Below are 26375 nucleotides of genomic sequence, written 5' to 3'. Positions count from 1 at the left end.
AATGCAGCCAAGCCACGGATAATCACTTATCAAAATGCCTTAAGAGGGGTAAAAGATTGTGCCCACCAAGAAAAAAAGATATTTCTCTAAAATAAATAGAAAGTCAAGTCTTAACCCACAGAAATGCATACTCTCTTTTACATAGTCAAGCTGCTTCAGTGTGCTCTCCAGAAAGGTACTTAAGTTGAGAGATGTGCATGTACCATTATTAGTTTCCCTAAAACCCAACTGAATTAGAGATGTGTTTTAGCCATGCATAAAATCTATACATCCAAAACACACCTGACATCATTTAGTCTGTGAGCAAGCATCAGTATAAACCACAGATGCCTTAACTGTGAAAACACCTGAGGCAGTGTTCAACACCACTTCCGACTACAGGAACTGCTGTCTAAAGATCAGACAACATTTGTCACTGCCAAATATTTCTACTTTTTTTCACCAGGTACAGTCTAGAAGAAAAATGTAAAGCTTTCTGAATGGCTAGTCATATTTTGGATGAAAATGACAGAAGCTCAACAGAAAATATACTAAGGTCAAGGCAACGACAAGAAAACTAACTAGTGGCAATTTTTCATCAGGACATCTAGAGAGCTTGCTAATATTTTGACAAAACCTGTACCTTCATTGTTCTAGCTCTGAGTTGTCATTTCTCTGCTTTACTAATATAGCTAACACACCAATAGCAAGTAACTTTTTCATTACACCTTTTTTACATCTTTCAGACGTAAATAAATAAATATTCAGCCTTAATGTATTTCTTGGCTGTATTCTTTCCCTACGTATACCTCTTAACTTACCAAAGAACACCACCATGCTCATTCTTATTTCTTCAATTCCAGTCTTTCATTGTTTCTGAGATAAATCAATGGTACAAGTCACATCAAAGTCTAGGCGACCAAGTAAGTCTCACTCAATCAGAGAAGTGAGAGGTAATAATATGTATATTAAGTATCTTAAGCAAATGCCGTTTCTATGGAGATTCCTCTTAAATTTAAATAACTGTGAACTTTCATCCTTCCTCTCTTGTATTATCACTGCAAGTACCTAGTCCATTCTTTCTTATCCAGTCAGCCTACTGTATTTTCTAACTATTTCTATATGTGGCCTAAAAAATATTCTGATCACTTGAAAATGAATGAGCAAGTCCCTTTTATTGGCACCACACCAAGACCAAACATGATAACTGAACTTAAAAAGTCAACAATGTGACATGAAGCTGATGAATGCTTCTATTTAGAAACATTCTGACTGCTCCTGTTCTCTAATTTTGGTGTTTTTCGCTTGGATCAGTTGAGTGTTTGATTGTTTGTGACATCAAAAATTGTGACTTAAACCCAGGGTTCTCCTTCTCCTGCTTGTTCCCATGAGAAGTGCTAACTATACCTCAGTTACTTTAAGAATACTTACCTATAAACATTATTCCCTTAAAAGCATTTCTAAATCCTCAGATTGAGATATCTTTCATATGGCAGGTTGCACCATACTATAAAATCAACTGACACAGCTCCACCTGTTCTAAATCGAGGAGTTCCAAGATGTTACATGAATTGCCCAACTACCCTGTCATAACTTCCTGCTAAAGAAGTTGTGACACCATATATATGGTACTTCTAAGCTAAAAAGCTAACAAAATAACGTGTTGGTAAGCAGAATATACATCTAGTAACAGGCAAAGCTAAACAGTCATGTATGGCCGATGATGATTCACCTCCTGAAAGCCACACATGAAGTGTGGCAACAGAGTGGTGTCAAGGACCATGGAAATACCTGTACTAATATCTCAATCGACATTTTAGAGAATCCTGAGAGAAGACTTCACTGCATTTTCATAGCCATGATGTTTTTAAGTAGCAATGATTCACAGGTGTCATACACTTCTAGTAACTGCTTCTCTTCTACCATGCAATTCATCATAGTCTATAATGCATAATCTGCTGCTTTCTCTTTTACTTACCAATAGATTAACTAACAAAAATAGTTTATTAGTAAATAGATTGTTCAACAGTTTATTGAACCTTGTACACAATTTTAAACTCTCCTCTTAATGCTACACAGAAGTGGATGTCCTGTTTCTGAAAAACAATACTTTGCTTAATTATCCATATTTATTTTCAGGTTGTATCTGTAGCATTCAGCTGGCTGATAGTTGCACTTTAGTGATGCTGCTCCTGAGAAGCTAATGCTGAAGAGATGCTGTAAACCTGATATAATATATTACAACAAATAAAAGGACAATTAGGATTAATAAAACAGAGCTTTATTATCTCCCTAGAAACAAGTTGATGATTCAAATAACCTCTCAAGGTTTCATAAGCTTTCATATTTCCTTTTTTATATACCAAGTATCAGAGATTCCTCTCACAAGCCTAACACCATACTTCTTTAATAATACACGTTTTTTCATTTAAGACTCACAAAATTCAGTTTCACTCTAGAAATGAATCATCTGCAAGAGTTTCTGGGTTGATTTCTTCCAATCTAGCTTTGGAATTTTATCTGACAGAAAGCAATTTGACAACTAAGGACATAATGTTCCAGGCAAAGCAGAGGAAAAAAAGCTAGAGAGCAAAAGCAAGAGAGCACGCACATGAACATCCAAGAAGAAAAGTCACACAAACATGGGTTTCTTTGGTGCTCTGAGTAAAATATCTAATCAGGAGAAATCAGAAGCTCTTCAAACAAATCAGAAATTGCATGCTATAGGCAGATAATTGGAAGAAAGTAGTATATGCTAAAGCTAAGAAAAAATAAAGGCATAAAGATAATGTTTTCATGTATCGTTTATAAACAAATTTACTGTGTTCTATCTGAAGCAATGTAACATTATAGTCCCACACCCACAGCAGGTAGAAAAGGAAGCAGGAGCAAAACTACAAAGCCAGTTTGCTGAATGGGATAAAGAGATGCCCCAATTGCTCTGAGCTTATGTTAAAGAAACAAATGTTTGCAGAGGGAAAAAGTACAAACCTCAGGTTCATTCACTGTTCTATAATACAACACTAAGATATCTGGTCATGGGGAGGAAGGAATGTACACATAAAAACCATTGCTTTATGTCTAGACACATTTCTCATCACTTAAATGGGCACCATCCCAGCTTGAGCCCCTCTTTGCAAACTCAGTCACAACCTAGTTACAGTACTCCAGCTGTAAGTTGTAAGTTGTGTTTTATCCCTATTGTTATTTTTTTGAAATCCCTATTATGAAGAAGATCAAGAACTATGAAAACTACAAGAAAATAAATTAGGCGACACTCAGTAATGAGGGATCTTTTTCAGAAGAGCATCATCAAAGTAGCTCTAGAAGGGAAACTAAGATTCAATAAGTAATCCAGGGGAGGGCCACAAAGATTCTTCATTGTGAGGCTGGTGAGGCACTGGAAAAAATTGCCCAGAGAGGCTGTGGATGCCCCATCCCTGCATGTGTTCAAGGTCAGGTTGGATGGGGCTTTAGAGCAACCTAATCTAGGGGAAGGTGTCTCTGTCCATGACAGAGAGGTTGAAACTAGATGATTTCAAGGTCACTTCCAATCCAAACCATTCTATGATAATATCACTTATGTAGAGTTGCCAATAAGAAAATAGTAAAGGGAGAAAAATGGGAATATGAACAAAGGATAAAAGGAGAATCAGAAAAGGAAACAATATAGGGCTATATGCTATAGCAGTAAGTAGCATACTAGTATAATTATACCAAAGATTTCCTTTACTTAGCCCCATCTCATTATTCAGGCTTGAAAAGGCTGCTGTTTTCTCCCGGAAGAATGAATAAGGGAGGCAAAGACTGTTTTTATTGGAAAAAAGGGCAGCAAGAAAAACTATTTGATATTTGTAGGACTTATTCACAGTCTTACACAGGTATTTTCAAGATTAGGAACCACCAAGTAAGACAATGTTTTTTTTTTTGAGGCAGTTACTTAACAGCAGATATAATCTCAATTTCTTTTAACATGCATCACAAATAATTAGGTACTAATGAACACATTTCTCAAACACAGTGGCACCTTCTAAGAAGCTTGAACTGCTGGATAAATCAATATTCAGAACAATCTCAGAGTCTGAAAGAGTGAGATAAGTAACAGCAGTACATAGTTCTGTAGTTCTTCAAGGTCTTTGCAATACTGAGATGGTGTGAGCTTATTCTTTTCACACCAGTAACAATACTATCAATTTCACCACTGGAGTGAATTCCAACTCCCCTGGAAAGTTACTGTGTGCCACCATATGAATTTTGAGAAGGAAAGCTACTCAAGGGGGTTTAAGCAAATCATTTATGTCCACTGACAAATCTTGAAAATTTCAGTACCAAAGATACTGATTTTATTCTCCTTAAGAAATGTCTAAGAACAAAATTATAAAGTTTAGATGTAATGCTCATTTTAAAATCTACCTATATACTGGGCATGTTTGCCCAATAGTCTGTAACTATCCAAAAGGAATCTCTGTTACCTACAGGAAAAACAATTAACAGTTTAATAGCTAGTGGTTTATTAACCAATTACTTTGAACCAGTTTGAAGTCTTAAACATTATTATCTCTAAAGTAAAATTAGATCTTTAAGTAAATCCTGTCCCTGTTAATAATTTCATTTAAACTAAAGATTAAAACACTGAGGCATGATTCTAAGAGCAAATACCATCAAAAATAGTTAAGGTTGCATGATCTAAATGACATCCCATTTTTCTCATCCTTCTTCCTAAAACCGATGTTCTTACTTGGCATCACAACTTACAAGGGTGAGTGAAATAGGCTTACGGTATAAGAGCAGCCTGGGCACTATTTCTGTTAGAAATGAAAAGGTATTGGGAGACCTATTACGTGAAAGATCAAAGTGTACCTCTGTTCTGTACTAGCAGAGACCTCCAGGCTATCATGCATTTTACACAGTATCACCAGACTTTGCAATAAATGTTTGGGAGTTATCTTTCAAAGCTTCAGCCCCTGGATCCATGCAACTGAATAAAAATCTCACCTTTCAATAAAAAATACACTTCTAAACCTTGAGATTTTGGAGAGACTAAAGCAGTCATAGAAATTGAGCAGTAACAAGAAAAACTCCCAAGTATGTGGCTTACGGAAGAACAGAACCTCAGCATTTTTAATAACTTGACTAAAGCTTTGTAATTGGTGAGACTGGTAAGATGGCCTAATGTTATGAGCTTTATGAATAGCATGTTCAAAAACTTTTGCCCTCAGCTCAAAGCACTGTTTCATTTATTAGCACAGCTGCAAGAGTCACTAGTATGAAAGACATCAATCAATATTGCTCTCAGAGCTGTCATGAACAGGGTCCTCTCACAGCAAAACCATGTCTTTGCCTCTTTAGCTGGCAGAGGAAAACTGAAGGTATAGCAGCAGCACACTTCAGATACACTGCTGATATATTTGATGCAGAGCACTTCAAATCACTCTTAATTTCTAGCTGTTCTACTGGATATCCCCCCACCCAAAAATCCTAATCTAGGAATCATGCCTTTCCAAATATATTAAATCTTGAATTTTGTGTTTTCAAAGTTGTTTACTGCAAGAAAAATTATACTGCGCCCATTTCATGTACTTCAGATATTAATATAAACACAGAAGTCTGACATCAGAAAACATGTGCATCATAGCATTATGTACTAATGGTTTTGCAAAACATTTTTATTTGCATGGAAAAGTAATTGAATTTCCTATTTTCTTCCCATTTTCACAGATAAGCGTTGCCAATACAGTTGTAACTTATAGATATAATTGTAAACAGGTCTAGGATGTTCTTTTCTCATTTCTGAATAAACACTTGAATGAGTTTCATTTACGTAAGGAAAGCAGTCAAAACGAGATGCTTATGATGGCTAGATGTCTCAAAGTAAGATTTATAGTATGAAACTTTAACAAAGAAAAAAAATCATAATTGAAGAGAAAAGTCATACTTGGAGACAATCCAAAACTGCCAAATAATGTCCCTGAGTGATCACCAACTCTGTACAGGGGAGTTGTCTTAACCTGTATGTGTTTCATAAGCACTTGTACTGGATTAATTATATCCTGAGTTCAGCTTCATGTACCATAAATGCAAAGCAGCAGAGTTGACAAAAAAGTCTATCCTCTTATTTCCTAATCAAAGCATAAGTCACAACAAGAGCAGTGACAGAACAGGCTAGCTCCCAAAACTCATTGGAAATTTGGGCTGGAAGTGACCTACCATGAATTGCTAAGGTACATGTCCAAAGCTAACCTGGCAGTCTTTAAAAGCGGATTGTGCAACAAGATTAAGAATTAGAAACAAAAGGGAAATACTGATTAAAGCTTGCTCTCACAAAAAAAAAAAAACCACAAAACAAAAAAATCCCCACCATTTTACCCCCAAAAAGCATGCAACGCTGCAGATGTCTACTAATTTTGTTTGATGGTATTTAGAGATGGGACCATAATAGCAGTTACCAACGTCAGCAAAGCTGCATTATGATGACACAGTATAATTCTTCTTATTGAGAGATTTTAATCACAACTATTTCACAGTAACTAAAAGTTAAAAAAAAAACCCTAAACAAATTATCAACATCCCTATTCAAAAATACGCAGAGCCATAATAAAAACTGCAGTAGCAAAGAAAATGTGACATGAAAATTACTTTGATATGTGGATCATAGAAGCAATTCATTATAGTAGCTTCTTGAAAGTTGCCTCAGTAATTGTGTAGAACTGCAATGTTTACAGTTTGTATGACTTAGTGCCAAAAACCAACTCTTTTTAAAATAGAAATGACATTTCTCTGAAAGAGTCTGATTTAAAATCATAGCCAAGTTGATGTTCAATGTGATGTTTAAAAATAGCAAAGTACAGGAACACAGTATACAACAGAGAAAAATAAGGATGTTAACCCTACTGACTGAAGCTGGCTTATGAAATTCCCACAAGCAAATTACACTAATTAAAATTTTGCTTTTGAAACCTAATGTGCAAAGGTGGTTAAAATCTACTGCCACAGCAGCAGCCCAGGCATTTGGCTCCTACACTTATGAAAGATGCTGATTTCTTTTAATGTTTTTTGGTGGATCAAAAAGCAGCCTGTAAATACACTAGTATTTCAGAATAAATATATATATAATAACATTGAAAAATGGAAAATATAACACAGATTTCCAGTCCAAAATTTCCAAGTAAAAGACAAAATATCAGCCAATATTTATTGAAGCCATTAAATGGCTCAAATGGTTAAAGTCCTATCTGAGAAAAAGATGATTACATGACTTCTGGGGCACTTGGAAAACACATCATTTGAAAATGTGTCTAGAAAGGTATGTGCTTACCAATTAAAGAAAAAGCTTAGAAGCTGCAGCAGATAAATTAAATAGTAGAGACCAATCAATCACAGTGCTAAAATGATAGATGACAACTAAACTGAAGCCCCAGGGAACTACAACTACAGAGCCATTTTGCAAAATTAGGCTGCATAACTAGCATACGTCAAAGCAGTACAGAATCTAAATCCATGTCAGAGATGTCACATTAAAAAACATAAAGCAGTGCCTGTAACACAGGAATGATAAAAAGAAAAGAAAAATAAAGTTTTGCAGCACAGAATTTTGTAAGCATATAAGGCATAGAGAATATACTTCCCTGAGTAGTCTTGACGTGATATCCAAAATAGAGGCAATATAAACAACCTTTACATTATGCAAATGCTACTATATAATTTACCAGAAGTTCGTTCTTGCACTATGTGAGGGGAAGAAAAAGAGTGAAACTAATTTAGGGGAAGACCTCATTAAAGGTAGTGGAAACACTCCAATGAACAATTTTATCCAAGCCTGCAGTATATGCACATGAATTTTAATGTGCAATGACAAAACCTGTGACATAATAGCCAAGAACAAGGAACAAGGGCACTTCCATGCTGCTTCTAGATATACTGCATGAAAGACTGAAATAATAACATAAGGATGTATTGTCATTACTACAGAATATTCAGGAACCACAGGCTCATTTCTTTTTGAATACTCATAAATTCAATTTTTACAAAACGGATCCTTCCAAAACCAAAAAACCCTTCATTTAGCTGCTTCATCTCTGGTACATTACATACCATGGTAAATGGCAAAATATAAAACACAGTAATTTTTGAAATAGATATTAGGACAAACAAGGGTAATGTTGCATGCTTATGAGCTAATGGTAAGTCTAACACAAATTTAGTTCTTTTACACATATTGGAGTCAAACTGCCCATACAATAATTTTCAGCAAGCCAAGCCTCCTCTCATCTGCTCACAGCAGTCTGGATTCTGGCCATCCCTCTCCTGTACTAGCACTGTGCTTGTGCAATCTCCTAATTTATGTCACATTACCTGAACTTGCCTTTATCAAACAAGAGTAACAAAAACCCTTTCATTAACCAGCCATCAACTGTTTGCCACTTCTTTGATAAACCAAAGTTTGTGGCAGATGAAATCTGATTGCTGCTGACTATGTGGGGACAATGGACACCTTTTTTTTTGAACACATGATGCAAGAAATTTTCCCTGTTCCTCGAAGGGAAATTTTTTGCAATATCTAAGACAAATGCCAAAGGCCCTTGCACTTAAAATGAAGTTGAAAACATGTAAAACCCACAAAACATACTATACATTATGACTTTTATCCTTTTTTAAATAAGAACAATATTAATTTTACTTTTACTTTCTCTATATATGGGGAATCCAATCTTTTTTTGCCTCTAAGCACCAGATATTTTAGATTTTATATTTTAATTCAAGTTGAAGGAAAAAGATATTCTGAAACAACTCCACAATTCCTATTTGTCAATCCCAGTGTCAGAAGAATGACTGGTTACTTAGTGTATGAAGTTCCCAAGGGTGTTGTTAGAAGGCCCAAAGGTACCATACATGAACTTCCCTCCATGGGAGAATGTACAGCCTGATCAAGCTGGTAACATTGCTTCTCATTGATGATGGATGAGAGGTAAGAGTAATTTTATTTCTGTTTTATTATTCTAATTTCCCACGTATATTCCAAAGAGAGTGTTAAATAAATTTCACATCACAAATGTTAAATAACCTCTGCAGAGTTTCATTTCTGTAATTATATATTAATTATATGTTAGATCATTTGTAGTTTATAATCATAACACCATGATTGATAAAATTAACCATGGATAATATGAAAAGGTCCTGTCAACCTATTCTGCCAGCAGAAGAGAGAGAATTTGTATGTGAAGGAGTACCAATAATAGTTGACTAATTTTTTCTCACTATAGACAAATAAAGCCACATTATTCTTAAACAACTGCCTGTGAGTTCTGGCTATTTGACACAGAAACGCAACTGGGGAGAAGATCTTCCAGAGTCTGCAGTAGTGAAATTTATTTTATACAAGTAGGTCTGTAACAACTTGTGGATTTTTTTAATATATAGATCAGATGAATTATACAAATTGCTTGGAACTACTAGTACTTATTCATGTAACTATCAGTCATCTGCTGCCAAAACTTCAGATCCAGAGGGGGTAAAGCATAATTGATTAGGCTGAAGGTATCCTATGCATTAAATAACAACTTCCAAAGTTCCACTGTATCTTTCCACACGTCAAATAAAATTGCAAGACCTGACCCATATTACACTACATTGTAACCCTTTGTGAATTTCTTAGACATAGGTATATGGCATTATTCTGTGCATTATGACCCGACAACAGCAATAATGGTCTTGGTCTGCAAAGTATATATTTGATATTAGAAATAGCAAGCTTAAAATTTGCCCAAGATCGCAACCATTCTGCAATGCAAGAGAATGCCAAGAGTAAGAGGAGATGGCCCTGTGTGGGAGATGTGAGCAGGAAATATGAAGTTTGGACAGATTGACTATGTGGCAAAAAAATGGAAAGATAAAGGGTAAAAAGAGGTGTGATAGCATGTAGGAAATATAAACCACAGGAACCACAGGGGAAAGAAGAGAAAATGAAAGGAAAGTATGACTGAAAGAAGAAGAAATGAAAAAAAAATCAAATTTATAGATAAATAGGAGTTTTGAGAAGTTTTCTAGAATTCTTTGGTACCTATCATTTGCTATATGTCTAGAAAATGCCCACTGGTAACACAGTTTAGTACAATGTACAAATAAGCACACAGGTTTACCAACAAGCAATGTGTTGTCCTTGGATTTGTGATATGTCACACATTTCCTTTCATGTTAAAGCCCATCATCGAACTTGTCAGCCCAGAGATACAATGGGTATTTTTTGCTATTGAGATTTACACATATTCTTTTCCAATAAAAAGTAAATTTTTATTACTTCTCAAGAAATTTTCAAGGTTTATTTCTATTCAAAACTAGCCTGTTCCATACGCCAGTTTGGCTAAATGAATAGGGATTTAATATACAACATTAAAATTCCTTAACTTGTACTGCCAAATGTATATTCTAAAAGGCAGAATGGTGCTACAGAACACATATTCTCTGCACATTACCTACCGTCCACAATTATCTACCATAAAAAAGTCAGGTTCAACTGGCACCTAGCAGAGAGGAACTGTTTTGTTGGAACTGTTAACAGAAATGTGGTAACACATGTCCACCTGCTCTGGTTCTCAGAAAATATCGCCACCTGTTAATACCCAGTAATGTGGTGCACCCATATAATCAGCTAACAGCTCCCAGGGCACACTACTTTGGATTTGCAGTGAAAGCAGTTTCTGTGCTCTACTTTGTCAAGACTGGTACTTCACCAGCAGTCTAAGATATTTTTCTAGGGACTATGTCAATAATATCACCCACAACAAAAACATGGCCCATTTTCTTGTCTCAGTTAATGGTCTTAATTTCTTGGTGTTTGACAATGCTGCAGTTGTCAAAGGCCAGTACAGCCATGCACTGCGATTAGTTGGACTGTGCAGTGAACAGCACAGCTATGACCAGGGCTGTTCAGAACAATTAGCCAGTGGTTATGTGGTCAACACAAACCCATAAAAGTCTTTTGCCCCTACAGTGACCCAGTAGGATCTGACTAAAGTGATGAATCTGTTTTTCTGAAAAATTTCACATGTGAGCAAATGTTGGTGTAATATTGTTTTTAGCTCAGTACTGTCAATTTCTATTGCAATGTATTTTTTCTGAGAAGAAAAACGTAATATTTTCAGTATAGGCAGCAATGAAGACACTTTGTGTAGATTACCTGGACCTCTTACCTGAGATGATTATAGAATTTATACAAGTCTAGCCCTGTGAAATGAAACTAAGTTGGATACAAGGCAGAGATGTTCACTACACTAATTTCTTGCACTTGCTGGAAGAACTGCAAATATGGAAGACTAAAAAAAATTTTAAAAGGAAGCGCAAGTCATGTTTAGCTTTGGAGTATGTAAATTGGTCACTTACTGTTCACAATAGAGAATGTGTGCTTAACTCTCTTCTCTTTGTTTATTCAGGACTCCACACTTCTGTAAGAAAAATAAATACATGCATTTATCATCCATTTAAAATTAACTATCTAGTTTCATTTGTGCTACAGAAGTTTGCTATTTTGAAATTTATTTATTCCACTATTTAAAACACTGGGCTTTTTTGAAAGCACCCATCAGAGAAAATTCACGTCATCCCTTTTCCTTAAAGAACAGTTTCCAGTCTTAGATACTACAATAGCAGCAGAGATGAGAAATCTACAGGTTCAGGGAACAAATCTCTCTTGAAACCTTGGACTAAATGCTGGACCTCGTAATTTCATCTGGGCACCTGCAGGCTTCCCCAGTTCCAGGAAGGTGACAGGCTTTCAAATTTCTGAGGCTGTCAATCCTCTCATCAAAATCAAATTCTCATGGTGTATTAGATCTTGGCTGAATTACCCCATTAGACTGAGGAGCCAAGGAAGAAAGAACATATGCCTCCAGTGACAGCCACAGTCTCCCTCACCACTTTTGGAGGAGAGTGAAACATGCTGCAGAGGGGTGTTTGATGCCTCACTCCTGCTGTTTCATACAGGGTAAGAACTGAACACAGCACACCAGCTGCTTTAGCCTTTCTTGGCCAGGTTACAAGCATCACAACAGAGGTGAGTTTTAAGGCAGGAGTTGAAGGAACACAGCATACTGCCTTTGCAGATTTTACTATTAACAATTTTCATTAATAAAGGCTGCTTGAGAGAAGGGAGAAAATTGGAACTGCTGGGCAAAAAGGGTTACAATAAGGGCAACATTGGTGTGAAAGGGCAAGCACAATCAAGCTGTGAAGGCATTAATTGTAAAGATGATCAATTTAGATGCAGTTAAAAAATTGAGCCAAATACATAATTACCAAGATAGACACATGTATTTTTAATTTTACATCAACTAGAAAATGAAAATGTTGTTATCTGAAACTGTCACACTACAGCACACCAACACTTACACTGGCTTTAAAAATGCCAAATCATGATTCCATCCAACATCTCACTCTAATCAGCAAACCATCTTTCATGACTCAAATCATACAAGACTCAAACTATAAGTAATTATAAAATCTAATTTCCCCTTCTATTTTAATAAGAAATTAATATTTCTTTCTGTGTCATTCTGTCGATATTTATGACATACCAGAAATCACTCATTTGAGTCTACTGAAGAAACATGTTAAGCAACAATTAAGAACTGTTTGGAGCTGAGGGCTATATAATACATTAGTCAGAAGCATCTAGTATTATGATGTTATTAAATTTTAAACTTTTTTGAACCATAGGGATCAGCTCTTCTATCTAACAGCCCATTTTGTTATGTCCTAGACATCAGTGAGGAGCTCAACACTTAAAATGACGCAAGGTTAGCTGGACAACGATTTGGAATCTTATTCTAAAGGGTTTAGAATAATTCAGATGCTGGTGTAAAACATAGCTAATTTCATTCCCACAGTCTGTAACTCACATCAACTATCAACTCATGTCAATAGCCTTAGCAGGCCTTACCTCAATTGGTGCTCTGTATTAGCTGTATAAAATGTTCTGGTACAGACCATGACAGACCTAATCTGAACTACTGTACTTAAATATCTCTTGAATGGGTTCAACCAAAACTTTGCTTCTTGCTGTCAAGTCAAGTCTTCCCAAACAGAGGGATTTGAAATTCAGAAAGACTCAGAAAGAGGGTTCAATAAAAGAACCTCTAATCTCCACCTTCTCCTGGGGTTCAGAGCCAGGGTTTTGGTTCAGGGCCCTGTGTATATCTTGCATTTGAGCAGAGGTAGCTGCAAGTGCCTTAGAGAAATTAACACCCGGAGTCACACCTGCTCTGTGGTGCACTGTCTCAATCTTCCCCTGTTTCTCTAAGCTGTCTGTGTCAAGCTGTGTCATATTATTACTGAGCCTTTCAGGAGGTTCACTACTTCCTTCTGAATCACTGACAAAATGGAAAGGAAAGACAAATGTTTAATACACTATTAATTGTAAATAACTGAATAAAAATACAGGTTATGCACTAAAGAAGCAAATTTAAATGAAACTGTGAATAAGTGTGGTGCTGTATTAAGTGCAGAGACAGACTGTCTGCTCCTTTGAAGCTCACAGTCTGAGTTTCCAAAAGATATGAAAAATGTAATGGACATCTGGAATAAGTAAAAACTGATCAATAAAATTCAACATTTGTCCAGGAAAATAAATAGCATCACTCTTTGCAAGGATTTGCAGAGCTAAAATATAAGGAGATAAATAAACTGTAAATATTTGCATTTCTAGAGGAAGATTAGCACATTACAAAATAAATTCAACTGTGTTTCTATCACTTACTATTAAACACAGGCAATTTTTTTATTAGGTGTGTTGGAAGATTAATTGATTCACCCTTGGTTATGGACTCCTGTGGGTCTTCAGTGCAGATCCCCTGCAGTGACAACTATATTTTCAGAGCTACAAATAGCATCTGTCATAGCACTAGTACATTCTAAGGCTCTGTTTTTGTTTCAATAATATTTGCAAGAGAAGACGTTTCCTAATGAAACCTAGAAATATCAACAGAAATACATTTTGATACATATGACTAAATCTTGTAATATCCCTTTGAAGTGTAACCTATATTTAACAATGTTATCTATAGAAGATACTTTAAAGCATTTAATTTCAGGGTAAGTACTCATTTAAATGATCTGCAACTTTTACTTCAGTTAGCATATAGACAGCAAAAGTAAGAAAAACAGAGCCCTTTTTCATTAATTCTAAACTCTGTGATCCCAGTCAACTTTATGGTAATCAATTATGGAAATAGTCCCATTAAACTGGGGCAGGACTGGAGCTCTAAAATAAAAAGCAGTTCAGTCAAAACCACTATATTTAAGATTATACATGCATATATGCTCATGAAATGAAACCCCACTCCACTGCAAGGAAGGAAGTCTGCAATTTTTCTCAGGAAGCTCTTGTTTAACTCATACAGAAACAGAGGGATTTACATTTATTACAGGTGACAAAGAACATTTTTAGCATCACAGAATCACGACAAAAATAAGTCCCTTTTATTAGATGCTTCACTTTTCATTGTGAACTGTGATACAAAAGATGAAAGGGAAGTTGCATGGTAATTAAAAGATTTCTCAAGGTATCTTAGGCCATCTGCAGTTTCTTTATTCCATTACTATTTTTGAAACCAGGAACAACTATGTGATCTTTTACAAACTCCATGAAGAAACAATTTTTATCTGTTTAGGATTATGGGCTAAACATTCATTAGTAGAGCACATGGCTGTTATTTGAGTATTATTCTTCCCTCTCTTCTTTCAAACACTGAGGAATAATTTTGCAAACTGAATCTCTGTACTCTGGAGTAATAAAGAGCTGCTAATATATCATCATTATGGCTCAGTGACAGTTCCAGAGCACAACTGGACAACATTTTTGTCATAAAGGAATAAAAGCTCTAGAAATCAGTTTCAGGAGAGTTTTGGTTTTGACAGATCTGAAACTTAGCCCAGATTTGTTTACTTTATTGATTGTCTTTTGGACCTGAGGACATCCACTTATGTGGCATATCTTAAAGGTTTGGAATAAACCATTTTGAAATTTTTTGTGGCAAAATACAAAAATATAAACTAAACCTCAAACTAAAATCAGCTAGTGTTTAGCCTACTAAACTTAGCAGCATGTCCTCAAAACACAAGCCCAGAGGTCTTAGAAGTGAAAATGGGTATTTCAAATTTCATTCTCTACTTTAGAATTATTTATGAGAGAAAATCAGATTAATTGAAAGTGGAGGAGTCCATTATGAATAGACTGACATCCTGTAAAACACAGAACTGATGTCTGGAAAAATGAGGCTAGCATTCGATTATGAAGTTTAAATTAGCTAATAACCAGTACAGAGTCTGGATAATTTCCAGTTGCATAATGTGCAACAAATTAAATGTATTTTGAAAAAAATGCAGTTGCAGGCATTTATTAATCATTTCACATATTGAAACAGAAATTGTCATACATTATGAACTTTACAGTCCTCAATCATATGCATATTTTACTATTTTATGGGTTTAATTTGCTCAGCATCAACTTTTACTGTGAGTAACACTGATTTTGACGAAACCTCAGATAAGTCACAGAACAGATCTGAGGATTACTTCAGAAGGGATTTACAGCACACACTGTGAATCTCTATACAACCACCACTTAAAACACTATCCGTTCAGGCCCAGATGGATTGCTATGGCAACAGAATCCCAAATACCAGGTTTGTAACTAAAAAAAATGTAAATTATTGATGAACTCAAGAGTTTTCTCTCTTGGACAACCTCCTATTCAAATACCAATCCGTATGGCTAGAATACAGAGAAATGGTTGATACGCAATTTCCCCAGCCCAGTGAGCACTAATCCCAAAGGATTTCATTAAATCTTTTGGCTTAAATTTTTATTCTTGGAACAGCAGTCAGCAAGCAGGGATTACATTAAAACAGGCACTACTGAGGTCATTACTGACTGAATTCAGGCCTGTAATGTAATAAAACAGGAACTAATTTTAAATATACCTCTACACACATACACCCTCCCCCCAAAAATAGCACTGCTCTAAATTAATATCTATTTGATGACAGGTCTTTTCCACTCACATTCCACACCCTTCCTCTTTGCCTACAGGCAATGATGGAGAACAGTACTAAAGAGTAAAAAACAGAAAGACCTATTATTTGATACAGAGGTGCACATCTCATGGTTGAGGTGACTGTGCATAAACAACTGAGTTGCAGAACAATGAATGTAAGGAGGCCCTGCAGCCTTTGATATTCTGTAAATCGAAATCAAGAATAAAAACTTCTCTAGCAAATGAGCAAATCAAAAGAGAGGAAGCATTACTGGCATTTTTATTGCAAATTTCATGAACAGTCTGATAAGGGAAGAAATAGTGGAAGAAAAGCCAAATACTACTGGAAAGCCTCTCAGACTTTTTACAGAATGTGATTAACACAGTGAGTGTCAGACAAAAATCAGTTCTCAAATTTTGGTCTGTGACAGTCCAGCTTGTTTTAAAAGAAACTATGGCTTTAAAAAGCCCAAACAATTCTCAGGTGTGTACCTGCCAGGTACACAGGACAAAAGAACCTGCTGCAATATCTACTGCAGGAATATCACTTGCAGGAAGTGATTATATGTTACTTAACACAGCTGATCTTTTTGTTCTGGTGTGAGAGGTTTTTTTGTAATTTTTTTTTATTTATTTATCTATCAATTCTGCTGTATGAAAATATACTAATACGGGTAAGCAATTCACCCAGAAAATCTGATAGTGAGTGTCAACACCTCAGCAAATTAAGCTACATAATCTATGGGTGAGTTGTTCCAATACCCTTTCTATACTACCCTAGAGAGACCTACAGTGGCAACAACTTCAGTATTTCTTGGCCATTTAAATGCATCCTTTCAAAAGTAACTTTTTAGATAAAGAGAAAATTCTAAGCAGACTTATTCTGTAGTTCATCTGTATATGTAGACAAAATGTACACAGACTATAATTCACCACTGGTATAATGTCAGCCCACATTTTCTATACCATACTGTAAGTTTTATTCATGCCACTGTTTTCTTCTAATGGCAATTATTGAAAAAAAAAGGAAAAGTCTACCAAGTCTAAATACAGACAAAATCAAGTTACTGCCTACCCCCTCCTGTACTAATTCAAGAAGAAATGGACTACATGCTGCTCAGATTTCTGGTAAGCAGCAAAACAAATCCTGTAAAGACAGGCACATCACTTTCCAAAGCTGGTGCTCTTGATTTCTCACAATAATTTTAATGTTGCTTGTTCTGCACCCAACATGCAACAAGCCCTTTTGCTCCACAGCAACTGCTCTCTGCTCCCTTTTACCTTTTTATAACTATCTGGGTGCTTCATATCCCAAGACTACTGTTTTTAACCTTCATGTGCAATTTCACTACTCTTATGATCACAGTTAGCTTCTCCTTTTCATTGAGCTACACTTCAAACTACTAAGAGTATTGAAAGACTAAGAGAATGAAAACACACCAACTTAAATGAAGATTTTTTGGTTTTTTTTGTTTACAAGAAGAAATTATATTTTGTACCTTTTTGTGGTCAACAGGAGCAAAGAATGAAACATTCAAAATTAATAATGAAACGGGACAGCACTGACCCCTTGCACTGGTACTAGACATTATTAATAGCAGGATCATTAAATAAAGAAAACATACATGAAGATTTTAAATGTTTCTTTTCAGTTATAATACATAGTATTTCATCACCAAAAATGTTTCTAATCACTCTACTATGTTTAGCATTAAAATAACTTCATTGCAACACTGTAAGAGTAAGCAAATATTTATACCAACATTGGTGGAAATACTTTACAACCTTATGGATAGATGATTAGGATGACAAAATTATGAGCAATTAGTTAAAAATAATTAAAAAAAGTTTTCAGCTTCCAAATTATTTATGCTAAAAAATAACTGTGGTATTTGTCTTTGAAACATTTATGACAAGAATGGTTTACTATTATGAGACTGTTTTATAAACATCACAAAGTCTGTTGGAAAAAACAAATTAATCTTATACCATGTTCTCTACTTTCCTCAGCATGTAAGAATATTAGACCTCCTTACAGTCAGTAAAAAACCCCCAAACTTGAACAATCATTAAAAATTGTGTCTTTCTTATTTTGTACTGTCCAGAACATCACTTTCTCAGTTACTGTCATTGTTGGCATATAGGGCTGTCTCCTGTAAGGAGCTGTATGTAGCACCACTAAGAGATGCACTGACCAGTATTACTGGTCCTCAAACACAAGTAATAGGTTGACCAGTCAGTAGATCTTTCTGATTCTTCAGCATTTTAACTTCTGCCTAGACACACAGGCCAACAAATAAACTAAACCAAACAACAGAATAGAGGACAGAGGCACAGCATGAGTATAAAACAGGTGAATGCCAAGAGCAACAAAAACTGGAGTTTCTTGTCAGGTTACACCTTGCTGAAGAAACGTGTAACCTAAGTGACAAGACTGAACACTGAGTGACATGTAACAACAGCCTGTGGAAAGTAAGAGCTGAGCATGTAAGCAGCCGCAGCTGCAAGTGTTACCTTGATTCTCAGAAGCTGCAAAGTCAACTCAGCAGCAACTGCACATTTCAGTAGGAATGTCTCATATTCCTGAGATAAATGGTTGCCAGCCTGGCTGGCTGTGTGAGGGAGAGAATTTGGTCATTGGAGCTCTTATCCAAGTGCAGCCTCCTGGTGTAGTGTGTCTAAGCCATGCTACTTTCCATAGTTAGTGGCACATTGCAACATCCTACCTGGCTGCCTTGGCTTCCTTCCCTGGTCAACTAGCAGGGTTGGGCTGGTATCTATAGTAAAGTTCATCTCCACATTTACAGAAGCACAGTGAAAAATTTAACTAGCCTATAGCTGCTGGTATTTGGGTTTAAATTCATTATTACAAAATATCATCTAGAGATACAATTTCCGTATCTTAAAGCATTTCTTTACACATTATGTGCATGTGCCTGATTTTACAATACTAAAGATGAACTGAAGTATCATGACTTTTTCCATCTTGAAACTACAAGCAGAAACCTAGAGACTGAGGAATTGAGGCAGACCTTTTAATCACAGGCGTCACTCTGGGCTGCAACAGAACAGCTTAACTGCCAATCCTTGCAGATTACATGCAAAGATATTATAAAAAAAAGGAGGATAAAAGACAAACGGTGGTTTTGCAAGTCTTCATAACAGTAAAAAAAGGAAGCATCAAGTCCACATTCAGCAATCTGATAGCCTAATCAAAAAGTAGCACATCAGGCAGTGCAGTGCTGATGTGCAGATGGCTAGGAACATTAAAAGAGGTAGTTATCATTATTGTTCCTTACGTATTTGAGTAAAGAAAAGACATCATGATATTGTATTTGCCTATAAAATCAACTTCCTCAGTTAGACATTGCCAGAAGGAATCTAATGGAAACGCCTATTTAGTGAAAATCAAATAATTACCTTGTAATTACCATCTCATGTGTCACATTTAATGTTAGCATCTCTAAATCAAGGAAAATTCAAAAAAAAAAAGGTCTGTTTGAAATCCTTAAAAAAACCATATGGGCAAATATTTTAATTGGGCTACTTTTGCTAATGAAGCTAAGTATTCCACATAGCAATATTTCTCTCTTTTTGTAGAGCCAAATGTTAACATAAACCACCCTTTAATTTAATCTTCCTATCCATCTCGACAAAACCTGCTTAATTTTTGATTATTAGATTCTCTGAAATACAGCTTATTCGGATCAAACTTCAGCCACTTCACAAAAAGTACTGATTTGCACTCAAATAGCACACTGGAGCAGTCTGACAGAAAAAAAAAACCCATTTGTTCTGTCTCAACTGATGTATAGCATAATTTTCTGAGATTCTTTCATTGCAATTTGCAAACACATTAGCTAAGTCTATGAAACAAAAGCAATCTGTACTACCCATGGCCCAGAAAATGCAGAAGCAGAAAGTTAGAAAACATAACAAATGTCTGAATCATCTTGAGGCAGGGACATACTCTACCTCAACAGAAAACATCATTATCCAACATGTGCCTCATCTATTTTTCTGACAAAGGAAGCTTGAGCACTGAACACCTAATACTGAATACAGTCTTAAAAAAGGCTGTATTAGACTTTTAAGGAGGGGCCTAGCAGAAGCAAACTTACCCTAGACTAACTCAGGGAAGCAACACCGCAGTTAGGTTATGAGGCTTCCAGTCCCTTTGTTCAGTTCCTGCAGTTTCACCCTCAATTCTATAGTCACACTAGCCACCCTTCAGGCACTCTTCCCAAAAGAGGAAAGCTAGTTAACACTGACACGCCAAAGTTCTCCGCTGAATAATCCAATGCAGAATCTAGCAGGCGCCACTGAACATGTTTCAATATTGTTACTTTTAAAACAAAGCAGATGTAAGGGAATACACTGTGGGCAGGAAGGGGAATGTAAGTGCAGCTTTGATAAACAGCCAGATGAGAGCAGAACTGCATTCACAGATAGGAAGGGACAGCACAATAGACACTGTTACATAGAATGATTGTTACAGCATCTCTCAGCATGGATTTTAAACAAATCAAGAAAACACCACATGACGTATCTAAAACTTCATTTCAGCATCTGGCAAAAAGGAAATATCAGTTACAGATGATCTTGTTCAAGGAAGCACTTAATATGAGTTTCTGTAAAAAGGGAACTTAAAATTACCCATCAACAAAGCAGCAGATGCCCTTCCTGAAGCTGACAGGTGCTTTTTGGCATTATTGTAATGACCATAAGTATGTCATTGCACAGGGTAGAATCAATTGCTTTAATCATTTTCTACTACCATTTATGAAGTATGCAGACAATTTTCTAATCTATGCTTTGCACTGGCATAAAATATGCAAATTCAGCATACTCAGGCAAAGCTGACTGTCAATATATTTTCCTTTTGACAAAAATCACCATTTTGCCTGTAAGGTTAGTCCTGTCTCAAGAATAAATGAAGCAAGGGCTCTTAAGCAAAATTGATTCTCCTAAAATACAGTAACACAATCCACAGCAGTGTCAGTCTTCAGCAAACTTCTATGATACATTGAGATTTCAGGATGCAATGTGAAATGGTGCTTTACGAGCAGAACAAACTGACAGCTTAAAACAGGAACATTACAGATTCATTCAGGTACATCAACAAATCCAATGTCTCTGTCAACTGTTTTCTTTCTGAAAGCTCTCTAATATATCAGAAAATTCAGGAGATTAGAAAACAGTAAGAGTAGGAGAAAGGATAAAATAAAGAAATCAAATATCTCCTCCTCTGGCCCTGGTTTCATTTGTTCATTCCTGATACACTTTCTCTTCTTCTTCTCCACCTTCTCCTTAAACTAAAATGGGCAACAGAGCTGACAGTTGTCATTCTTTGCACCTAAATAGTTCCTTTGAGCACACAGTAAGAAACTGCCTTGAAGTACTTTTATTCTGAATCTTGCTACACTTGTAAGAAAAAGTAAAAAAAAGAAGCTGAGAGACTAAATTACCCTAACTGCAAAGCAATTCTTGCTTGACAAAAAATCCAGATCTGCTTGTCTCGCAATTTATCCAGTGCTGTCTCAAAAATGTAAGTTTGCAGTGAGATATAACAACAGAAACAGACCAATGTGATTTTTGGTATTTCAGCTGCTGTCTTCCATGCCCATTAAAGATAATACCCTTATGCTAGCTTATTGAAAAATACACTTTATTTCATTTTTAGCTTTGCAAATATGATCCTAAATCATTGGAAGAGATCACTGAACATGCTATGAAAAGCAAAGAGGAGTATTAAGAGGTAGATTTTGGAGAAAAGTGGCAGGCAGACTGATATTGTTAAAAACAAAAAACAGCTGAAGAGAGCGAGAAGTATCTGAAAGGTTGAAGACTCAACAGTGTTTGGCACATGACCAGCACTGTAAATATGCATAACAAGATAGAACAGGGAAAGAAAGCAGTGGCTGGATACCAAAGCCCCCTTGTTTTGCTCTAAAATATTTTAAGGGAAATAGTAAAGTCTAGCTATTCCTGGACCAGGATAGGTCTAGGAATAAATAAAGTAGGTAGCTGAAATCATATTACATTAGTTGAGCTGAGGACTACTTGAACTAAATATTTATTTTCTTCTTTTCACCTTACCCCCAAGTGAACACCATGCTATTATTGTGGAGGTGAATGGAATTAGTGGAATTAATACAGGGTTAGAAGTCAAGAACTCTAGAGATGTAATCCTGGATTGGTCTCTGACTTGCTCTGGTACCATGTTTATGTCACTGTTGAGTTTCTCTACTAATATAGAACTCATGAAGGACCTTGCAGGATTAGAGTGTGCAGTATTTTGCAGGAAAGCTGCCAAATTTAAGTTTCCTGCAGCACTTAAATGGATCAGCCTACAGGGACTGGGCCTTAACTTATATCTATAAAAATGTTACCTGCATTAAGAGAGAATCAAGACAACCCTGAGTGTTTTTAAAAATTTTACCTTTGCATTACTAAACAATTTGCCATGGGAACTGAATGTTTGCACTTCTGAGACTTTGCTGGATTTCCAGATTTATACTGCAGGACAGCTAAAGTTTTCCTTTGGCCCTAACACCTTAATATTGTTTTTCTAAGGGATTATAAACAGGAAAAAAAGTACCACTCTCTAAATATCCTTCACCATTTTGTTTTAAAAAGTCTTTGAAGCTACAAGTGCCTCTTACTCTTCATCCATAAACGGCTCATCACATTTGACTCTGTGAGCAAGGTGGTATCACAAAGAAACATGTCTCACAATACATTTAATGTGGTTCAGTTGCCACTGCTAATAACACATTTAACCTACTAAATCCCAAAGTATTATTTTTTCACCAGCATAGGAATTACTCAGCCAAAACTGAAATATGCTCTTAAATGGAGCAGTTTAAACAAAGATGAAGGGCCAAAGGACTACACGACTGTTAACAGCATTTTTCTGGATTGCTTAAATGTAATAAAGTAAATTCAAAAACAATTCTAAATTCTTCAATACTCCATGTTTCCCTCTCACAATGAATTTCTTTTTACCTTTTTTTTTCTTGTTGCACTCACTGTGTTACATAATTAAAATATCAAGATAAGGATTTTTTTGTAGCCCTAAATGAAATCACACTACCTTATGTATTAGCACTTATCTGTATTTGTAGGTGTGCATGCCTTTGTCAAGCTGTATCCACTCACACATATATTCCCTCTTTATTTACCCAGCTTCCCCAAAAACCAAGGCCCTACTCTATTGCATATAGATGTTCTGCATTTATTTGAAAATTTTTGGTAACAAACTACAGCATACCAAACAATACCTAACTGGATTAAGCTCATACCCATGCTTATGTCAGACAATTAATTATATTCTTTATATGACTGAAAGGCTGAGACAGAAATATTTACTTTGGATAACAAGGTGCAGTTATACCAGCATGGGCATAAAACTGAATATGCGAATAAACAACACATTACAAATGTAATTGTTTTAGTTCCTGAATATATACAAATGTATAGCATTTAAATTATGATGTCATTAGACATTACATCAAAAAATATATATTATCAAAGGATCACCTATATTGGATCACCCATATCTAAGATAATGGGCTGCAGAATCTTGAATTACACAAGGGAGATGTGAGATGATTCCAATTTAGATGCCTCCCTGGTAGCAGTAAAGAGATTTATAACACTCTGTGCAAAAGCAGGGAGGCCTTTGATACCCAGGCTGTTCAAAAACCTTCAGTCAGATCAGTGTACTATTCTGAAATAACAAACACTACAGAATATACGGCACAAGAATAATAAAGGAAGATAGTGTGTTCCAGCCTGGATACAGCACACAGAGACTGAGTTAGAGATATTCTTTAACAGGATACTATGCTCTGATTATGCCCAGATGCCTTCTGAAGTCTTAAAAAAGTAACTAAAATAGATATTGAAAGCTACTGTAATTGATAGTGATAATTACCTAGGTAAGAGGCAAAAGGCTATGCTGCAGCAGTACATGAACATCTCTTTTGCAAGCCTACTAAGTATATTTATTTGGCATATTCTGTACCATAGGCCTGTTTATTAAATACAGCACTTTACTTACACTAGTCTTCCAAACACCAACAGAAACTTGGTGTCTGAGTCTTCTGATTTTATGTAGTACAGATAGTATCTCCCTGTTCTTCTCCACTCAGAATGAAATGGCTAACTCATTTCATAGGAGCCAGAAGCCAAATAAATTATCAGTTGTCAGTTATTGACTAGGCATTGAAAGTATATTTGGAGGCAATACTATGCAGGGAAACATGAGTTAGCTCTACTCAACCACACAGCACAGTTTTCTGCATGAAGACAGCCACAAGCCCTGCACTGGAGATGGCAGTTCCACTAAACCCACCTCAGATGTTGGGATTTCCCCCTGAAGCAGGGTGGCAATGGCCATGTACCACCTGAAGGTAAAAAGGCAAGACAAAACAGAGTCAGGTTCAGCTGGGCCAAGAACCTTGAAGGAAGGTTTTCAACCTCTGTAGGCTCCAGGGGTAATACTGAGCTGGCCAGATTGCTGGCTTTAGCTAGTCCTCAATACTAACTGAAGACTGACCTGGCCTGAAATTTTTGGTAGAAGCATGGAAAAAAACTTCTGAGAACTACAGTAGTAAGATTACTACAAAAAGTAGAGGACCTGATTTTTTTGTTGCTGTTGGGTTTTTTTTTGTTTGCCTTTTTTTTGTTTGCTTTTTCTTTTGTTTTTGTTTTGTTGGGACCATCTAATTCATCTTCCTGCTTAGTTCAGCCTACCTTCTTTAAAACAAAGCCATTGTGTGGCTTTGCTGATTCTGTGTAGTTTAACAATTTCCTTCATAAACAAGCCTAAGACAGCAATACTGCTTTGAAATTACAAAGACCAAAACGAGAAAGTCCCAGGACTTCCAATACTTACCGAGGAACTGTATCACAACAAGGAAATTAATTTTCCCAGTACATGGAAGATATCACCTAGGCACCAACTTTAGTCCTCTGCAAACACAGATAACTCTGGAAAAACCTCTAGGCTGGAATGGCCTTGAATATTCTGCCAAGCCAACAAGTTGCAGAACACCCGACATTTTTCCCACAAGGAGTCAAAAGGTACCAAAATCTCTAAGCCACTTAGGAGAAGATGGCTGTAGCAGAGCTCAAGAGCATCCAAATGTCATTAGACTTTGCAACAACAAAAGAGTTTGTTAGTTGAAAATACCCAGAGCATAGTATGGTAAGGGAGGATCTTTCTACTTTTTCCACTATATGTGGGATGAAAAACAGAGCTGTTTGTGTTAGCTTTGCCCTTCTACAGTAATGTAGCTTTTGTGAGTTTTTATACTGTTTTAATTGGAAAACAGCAACCAGGTTGCTTCATCATTTTCTATTATGGGTCAGTAAAGCCAGTCTGTGCAGTTTTCATATGCCATAACACTGCATTCCAAAGCTTCCTTCATGCCTCACACTGGTTCTCTTTGTTCCTTTCCCCACATAATATTCCTCCTCATTTATAAGAAGCTAGTACATGAAATGTTTGGTTTATTAGATTTATGTTTGGCAAGTTAACTTCAATCACTACTCAGCTCCAAACATTTATGCTTCCACCCAGCTCAACAAATATCTATTCACTTCATATTTACCCTCTTTAACATGATCAGAAGGATTTTCCTGTGAGATGCTGAATTTCCTAAATAATAGCGATAACTTGTGAAAAGATAAAGACACTCAGCAAGATGCTTAAGCACACAGACAGCTACTTTTAATAGTCAGGAAACCTTTGAGACTACTTCTGTACTTAAACCTATGTTTGTGTAACAGCATCAATGAACAGTACTCCCAGCCAAGCTAGAAGAGGGACATAACGGTAAAATTTGGTGGAAAAGGCCCAGATGGTTTCCGACAATAAATCAACCATAAAAATACAGGATTTAAATTTAGCTTTGTTGTTCTACTCAGGGATGCTTACAGTTTTGTGTTTTGACGGCTGCATTTTAATTTAACTCTGTGAACAAAGCATGGCCTGAGACAGGCAATCTATCTCAAGCATTATTTTCTTACACTATCTGACATAGATGTAACACAAGAAAAACACATTAATTTTGGCATGTTGTTGTCTCATCATCTCAAAATTAATTCCACCCTCAGTATGGTAGCAAAACGCAAACATTTAAACAAGTGCTAAAATCCCTACAATTCTGGCATGCAAGAGAGGCTGAATCACCTCCTGCATCTTCCATACACACCTGAACGACCTGTGGTTCACCTGGTCAGTACTGGTTGTGGTACCTCGTATGCTAACCACACAGTTTCATTCTTAACTTTTGTATACACTCCTTGATATCTCAAATTGAACAAAATGCCTCATCCATTTGTTGCTAATGAATATATAAAG

At 36.1% G+C, this 26375-nt stretch overlaps 1 protein-coding gene across 3 annotated transcripts in view; it reads right to left on the bottom strand.

The window, feature by feature from the left end:
* Positions 1-26375, bottom strand: part of SYT1 (synaptotagmin 1) — a 329209-nt gene that overhangs the window by 201517 nt on the left and 101317 nt on the right. For all 3 annotated transcript variants that reach the window (XM_068190290.1, XM_068190292.1, XM_068190291.1), the window contains one exon: positions 11356-11417. The gene's annotated coding sequence lies outside the window, so the exon portion shown is untranslated. The remainder of the gene's footprint in view (positions 1-11355; positions 11418-26375) is intronic.

Source organism: Anomalospiza imberbis, chromosome 5, assembly GCF_031753505.1.
Source record: "Anomalospiza imberbis isolate Cuckoo-Finch-1a 21T00152 chromosome 5, ASM3175350v1, whole genome shotgun sequence".
NCBI lineage: Eukaryota > Metazoa > Chordata > Aves > Passeriformes > Viduidae > Anomalospiza > Anomalospiza imberbis.
This window is presented reverse-complemented; position numbering and strand designations above follow the sequence as displayed.